At 33.2% G+C, this 7,573-nt stretch overlaps 1 long non-coding RNA gene across 1 annotated transcript; it reads right to left on the reverse strand.

Annotated features, from left to right (window-relative positions):
• Nucleotides 1-2,875: 2,875 nt before the first annotated feature.
• LOC110428030 (uncharacterized) lies at nucleotides 2,876-7,530 on the reverse strand. Its single transcript, XR_002446396.2, has 2 exons — nucleotides 4,399-7,530; nucleotides 2,876-3,096 (listed from the first exon to the last, which is right to left on the reverse strand). It is a non-coding gene; the product is annotated as an uncharacterized LOC110428030 (long non-coding RNA).
• Between the last annotated feature and the right edge of the window lie 43 nt (nucleotides 7,531-7,573).

The following is a 7,573-nucleotide window of genomic DNA, read 5'->3' on the forward strand; positions in this document are numbered from 1 at the left end:
TAAAAAGTATAGGAAAGCTAAGAATTATAGAATTTGTTTGATTCTCTCTCGAGGTGAAATCTTAGATACCATTTAGGATAGAAAGAGATTTAGGCCATCTTTGGATCGTTTAAGCCTTTTTAAGCTACCTTGTTATATAATTATCCTTAGTCACTCATTTAGAGCCTAATTTACCTTTTCTTTGTATACGTACAATTATAGTAGCCTTAGCCATTTTATTTTTAACAGTTTGAACCTTTCACTTTTAAATATTTTGATCTTTCTAGGAAGCATATTGAGCTTAAAGATAAAATGAGGGAGAAAAGTGAAAGAGAAAAGGGTGATGGGGGCTTGAAATTTACCACTTGTTCACAGTTGCCAAAAATAAGTTTGGGGGTGTATTTAAAAAAAAAAAAGAAATAGTGTGTTGTACAAAGGAAATTTTACTTTAAGTTTGAGGGTGCTATAAACATTTATTGAGCTTTTTATAGGTCCTAGATTAATTAAGTGTTTAGGGTGAATTTGAGCCTAAAAATATCCTTTATTATACCTTGACCTTAGCCTTATATTATAAGCTTAATAAAGACCTATTGATCCTTGAATAAGTGTTACTCTACATTAGTGGAAAGAGAGACTAAAGACAAACTTATGGGATTCTAGTACTAATCTATGCTTAAATTTGGCATAAACTAATTTGAATTGCATGATATTCTTTGTAAGAGATTATTCACTCAAACATAAGAAGTCCATTCGAAGATAGTTTTCACTTGAATTGATGCTTGACTTTAAGGATTAGTTGTATGCTACCTTAAGCTAAAATTGAAGATAATTTCTGAAGGAAAAATTAAAAAATCATGATTTGGTACTTCTATCTCTCGCAAAAATTTCTTTTATATTTCATTTTCTTTTGCTAGAGGACTAGCAAAATTTTAAGTTTAGAAGTGTGATAATCCTATTTTGTAGAATTATTTTAGTCTGATTTTGTTATTAAATATTAGCTAAGTCCTTATTTTTTAATTATAATTTAGTTATTTTTAGTTGTTTTTATAATTAGTTTAATTTTAGTGAGTTATTTTAATTTTATGTTTATTTATTTTAAATTGACCATTATTTATTAGTTTTTATGATTTTGTAGGGTTTAAGGAAATTGGGCTTAATTTTGGAAAGCAAGGCTTTCGAAGGACTTAGAATTCTACTTGCATATTCTTCGGTATTTTGCTCGTAACTTTGGCTACAGAATTCCAAATGATGCAATTCTTGTGCCATTGGAAAGATAAGAGACAGAGCTACAACTTTCATGAGATCACTTTGCCCAGTTCTACATCAAAGATAGAGAAAATTGCCTTGATAGATGACAAGGTGTAATTCTACAAGAATGGAAATTTTGAAAAATGATATTTGATATTTGGGCCTCATTACACCTTTAAGCCTAATTAGAATTAATGGGCTACCTTAGGGGATTTTAGGTTAAGATTGTTAGTATAAATAGGAAATTTTTAAGAGACATTAGGTTAGATAACTTTTGAAGATTCAAAAAGCTGAAAGTTAAGGCAGAAAATCGGAAAACAAGGCTGCAATTAATCGATTTGTTTTCTTTTTCAGCTTTTGTATTATTGTTACTCTTAATGGTTGAAATTTAAAAAATGTAATTTGTCTGTATAATTATGCATAACTAAATTTCTTTTTTGTGGATTGCAATTGGACTTACATATAATCAAAATTTTTAATTTCTTTCTTGGTTATCTTTAATGGGATATGAATTGTTTATTCCAATTTGTTCTTAATGCTTTCAATTGCTTGATCACCAGTTAAATTGATTTAGGAACCTAAACAAACTTGGGAAAAGGAGTTTAATGTAGACTAAAATTGAGATAACATATGATCATATCAATTGTTTTGCATATAGGATACGAATATACCTATAAGCCATATGTAGCCAGATTAGAGCTTGAACTTAATGAGTCTATTTTAATTTCAATTCACATAGGGATATAGTGTTTTAAATAAAATAGAGATTTTTATAAGACGGGTTAGGAGACTCTTATAAATAATTGATGACTCTAGGTTAGCAATTCAATCCATTTGAAATAAGTTAAGGAAGAGAGGTAATAATTAGACAAAGTGTGAGGGAGATTGTAATCCTAGGCCTATTTGGTTTGATTTTTGTCTAAGTTAGTATTAATTAATTTTGGTTGTTTAGATAAGTTTAAATTGTTTTAACTTTAGTGCTTAGTAAAATTTTAGATTAATTCTTTGCGGGATCGATACTCTACTTATCGTTATATTATCTTTCCAATACATATTCTTGCTTAGGTAGAAATTTAACTAAGACATCTCCCAAAATATTTAAATTTCCAATAAAAGCGGTAGCTTATCCTAAATTAAAGGATTGTCTTAAAGGCATTCTTGGTAGCCTGTTAACACTAATTCTACAAACCCATCTCTATGTTGAGCTATATGGTTTATTTCTGTATTTTGGATAGGAATGGGAGCCCTGACTCTTTCATGTTTCCATCTATTTAGGAGTTGGACTTCATGCCAATGTATGGTCCTTGGTATGGTAGTATGAAACCTAGACATATCTATTTGAATTAAGAGAGTTTCTCCCATTGGGTTATGGATTAAAGCCTTGGTATTAATTACAGAGTACATGACTTTATAATATAATCTATAAACTAAGATCAGTGGTTCAAACGCTGGCATTATTTTGTAATTGTGCGTTTGGATTGTAACTACCGCTCTCCAATTACTATCGGGATTCGAGAATTTCGAAAAAACCCGTCAAGTCCCAAACAAGCCTTATTAGAAACTCTTATTAATTCACTATACTCGTTCCACCATTTCATGTAATTGCTTTGAATCAAATAGTCCTTTGTGATATGATTTAGAATAAGAGTAATAATAAATTGACTTAACTTTTACTTACCATAAACATAAGAATACATTAAAGTCTATAATATTCAATTGCACATTTACATTGACATTTACAATTAACTTATGCTATAATCAACTTGACCTCTAGCAGCAAAACGACTCGGAAGAAGGTGCTAAGTTATGCCTTTACCTATCCTTCGTAGACAATAAATGCTGATAAAGGGATGCTAGGTCGATCACTATCTGTAAAAGGGGAAATAAAGGGATGAGTCTCACATACTCAGCTATCATCAGTTCCGTGAGCAGGATGTAGATGGGAAACAAGCATAAAGCAGATAAATTTGAATGATAAAATCGAAATACGAATAATAATCTTAGAAAAAAAATCAAATTACAAGTAGAATGTTTGTGCCTTCTAAAAATGATGTTGTAAAATCATAATGCAATATTTCACTTAGCAAAACGGTGCCGAAAACAAGTATAGCAAAACATAGTTCAAACATCGAAAACATCATTTGCCATCAAACTATGAATAAATGTATAAAAGTATGCACGTTCCCAAAATCTATGGCATGTAAAGAAATCAACGTGTACAGCCACATAAACCAACTCATGATCATCAAGTAAGCACTGAAAGCTTTTATTCAAACAAGGGAAGCTGTAGAGAAATCTTAATTCTCCACCATGCAAAAGAGTACACATTGAAAAACTCACAAGGCTCTCAAGTAGGTAAGCATCGTAATCACTCGTGGACCCACTTTCATGTAATAACATCTGAGAGCTCCGCTCTACTAGATTCCCACAGCCATGGAAGTTTCCATGATGTTGGTCGACATTGGAGAAAACAAGCGGTTGCAACCACGTATCACAACTTATGGCCTAGCTAGAGATAATAACCCGTGGCCTTGTCATATACAATCGAAGACTATGGCCCCAGCCACGTCTAACAGCCTGTCGGTGACCCAAAGGTTCTTGAGCTAGAGCTCACTTGCGGACAAGGGTCATACTATCTCGATGTGACATTCGACCTACTCTCGACACTCTCTATTTGTCAAAATTGTTTCAAAATCAAATCAAGTTTTTTGAGACTTTTCCTTTAAATCATTTGAAATCAAGGTTCAATAGTGTAAACACTTTGTATAAAGACCGGAATAAAATAGGTACTCAAAACTTGCATTTTAAATCATTTAACAAATGCATTTAGTTATGCATATCACACAGAAATACAAGGCACGGATTTTGATGCAAACATCGTAAAAAAGCTTGTTTCCTGGTTTCTAAAACACTTTACATATATAGCTTATCTATAGATATATCCCAAGCAACTTTCAAAACAACTTGCATCCACAATTTCATATGGTTTCTACCAGCTGATGCTTTCCACAACAACAATGTATAAATCTTTCACAAATAGTATCTAAAACTACCTATCATTTTCTAGTAGCTCATGCTTAGCACAAATGCATTTAAAGAATACTATCAATGTTTTCTATACGTATATCTTTATATAATCCTGGAAATTTTAAAATAGGCACCCCTACTCACCTTACAATAGCAGGATATTACTTCGCCACTGATGTTTCCTCGAATACTCACTTTGTGCTTGCAACAATAACCCTTGCTTTGTCAACTTCTTAACATCATTTCAATTCAATACCATCAATAAACTTTACTGAAAATATATTCTACACTTGCTATTCACACTTAATTCTAGATTCTCATCTTTCATTTCATTTCATTTCACCATTTCATTCATTTTTTTAAGAGAAAACCATTTACACTTAATCCTTAGTGTAAACTTTGATTTAAATAATCCCGGCAATTTGTTTATGATGTCAACGCCCACATCAATCTTTTCTAATGACATTTATCATGTTCAACCTATTGTTTTCATACCATTAATCATGCATATGGTAGCAACTATAAATCTAATTTCACCAAGCATCCTTTAAGCTTATATGCACCACCATTTACATTTGTGTGCTGCTACTAAGCACAACATCAATGTTCATTCACGCACACCACATTCTTAACCTTTTAAGCCTTTCACAACAACACTTGTCCACCCATTTTATTTTTCAAGCTTTCAAATAACATAATTGCTTTCTAACCGTACCCAAGGCATCACATAAACACTACACATTGCATGCCTTACCTTTGTGGTGGATTTGATCTTGCATGCAACCTCAATGTTCTTTTAATGCTCTTCTCACCAAGCTACCAACATTTCACACAAGTATTTTCTTACAATATTCAACCAACCATAGGCCTTAAATTATAGTATTATGTTTACCATTTCTTTTTCATTTTGAATCCAATATGCACTCACGGGTTTGATGGCTTGCATGTCACCCAGTCTTCTCTAATCAAGTCAATATTTGTTGCCATAAGACATTTCTCTTAGTCACCAACTCATTTTCAAAGATTACTCAAGCTAAAACCAAAATTCTTACCTTATCTCTCTTGTATCTTGAAATTGAGCTCTACACCTCTATCAACACTCCACGGCTTCTCTCTTGAGTATTAAAGACTCCTTAGGTGATGAAATAGCACAAATCTACAAGATGAGGGAGGAAACCCCACGGTTCCTTTTGGTTTTGCGTAAAACTGAGCCTTTTCTTCATTTCTCTCTTTTCTTTCTTCTTTTTCTTCACCTCAGGTGGAACCTGTCAAGCTTTCTTTCCTTTCTTTTTTTCTCTAAATGGCCAGTCTTCAAGTCTCACCAAAGTCCTCTTCACTTTTCTATTTCACTATTGCAATTTAGTATTTATATGGCAGCCCATTGGAACTAATCACATTTCATGCACAAATTTTCTTTTGTATTCGTTTGGCCACCTTTTGAAACCAACCACAACACATGCACCAATTTTCCTTTGTTTTCATTTAACCACTTTGCCAACCAATGAGTCTTCATGCACTAATTCCCCACTTTGTTCATTGGCCCATTTTCTATCCTTACTACACTTCTCCACCCTCCACCTTCACTCTGCCATTCTTCCTTTCTTTATTCTTTATTCCATGCACCACTTTATTCCTCCAATCATATTTCTTGCACAAGCTTCACTTTTGTAACGACTTCTCCCCTAGATCGTTATCGGTGTCCTAGACTTGCGAGTAAACCTGTCAAACCCTAAACAAGCCTTGGTTAAACTTTCAGACAATTTAAACTCAATTCACAATTTTAACGACATAGCTCATTTATACCAAGTAAACACAATAGTTAAATCACGACAATTAGATGCCAAAAATTAAGTTTGATAACTCCACAACATGTTCAATGTAATATGCGGTAATCATTACACAACCTCAAGTTTTGACAAATACATTTTCACAAACTATCGCTCATCATAAGCTTGACTATCCGACACAACATGACCTTTAGGTAGTGGAGCGACTCGGAGTGGGCGTCTAAGAGATGCCATTACCTACATTGCAGCAAGTTTCAATGCGTTGAGCAATGCACTTGAGCTAATCACTTATTTGCAAAAGGAAATAAGGGGGTGAGTCTCATGGACTCAGTGATCATCAATCTCGTGAGTTGGGCATAGATGGGAAACATGCTAAAGGTAGAAGATTTGAATATTAAAAATATAAGAATATATAAAAGCAATATAACTCAAAGGGGAGGTTTGTACCTTATATGTAAAACCAGTAAGTTAATGCAAGTAGGCATTTAAATCAAATATCGGACCATTTGATGTAATATTTCTACCATCAAAATCATTTGAAATACTGGATTAAAGCAATTAATATCGTTGCACGAGCTCCCATGGAATCCACCATTAACAAAGTTTACAAGAAAATCCATAAATCACCTCGTTCACGAGGAATTAAAATCCAACGTCATCATATAAATAAGGGAGCTACGGAAAAACAATTATTTCTCACCATGTAAAAAACTGCGTGCGTGAAAACCCAAAGAGATATCACTATCGAGTAGGAATAGAATAATAAAGCTCGTGGGCACGCTTCCATGTAAAAACATCTGAGAGCTCAACTCCACCGGATCCCTACAGCCATGGCAGTCTCAACAATGTTGGCTAACATCAGAGAAATCAGGCGATCGTAATCGCATATATCACTAGTGGCTTAGCCACAAAACAATCATAGACCATGGCCCCAACCATGTCTAACAGCCCATTGGCAATCCAAAGGTTCTCTAGTTAGAGCTCACTTATACACAAGGATCACACTTAACCGAAATGACAACTGGCCTACTCTCGAATCTCCCGATTTAATAAAACCATATAAAAGTCAAATCGGGTTTTCAAAAGATCATTTCAAATCATTTTTAAAATACCGATTATGGTAGTGTACTAAAACCTTTTTTGTATCACTTTGCAATTTAAAACCTTTTTGCATAAAGGTTAGACATCAAATCAGCATGGTGAGTATGAAATCATTCATGAATGCACATCACACAATCAATAAGGTACATTTTTGACATAAATTATATTGCAAACCTTGTTTCCCGATTTGAAAACCCTTTACGTATTTAACTTGTATATATATATATATATATATTCAAAACACATTTCAAATGCTTGGGCATTCACAAACTCCTAAAATATCTACCAGCTCATGCTTTCCTTAAACTTGCATTTAAAATAAATCATTTCATATCTATAAACAAATATATACATAATTATGGAATTATTTTTAAATGGACACCCCCTACTTACCTCACAATAGCGGGACACTATGTCGCTATTGACTTAAG

This window comes from Theobroma umbraticum, unplaced genomic scaffold (assembly GCF_002168275.2).
Source record: "Theobroma umbraticum cultivar Fairchild unplaced genomic scaffold, ASM216827v3 scaffold_77.0, whole genome shotgun sequence".
NCBI classification, from domain to species: Eukaryota; Viridiplantae; Streptophyta; class Magnoliopsida; order Malvales; family Malvaceae; genus Theobroma; species Theobroma umbraticum.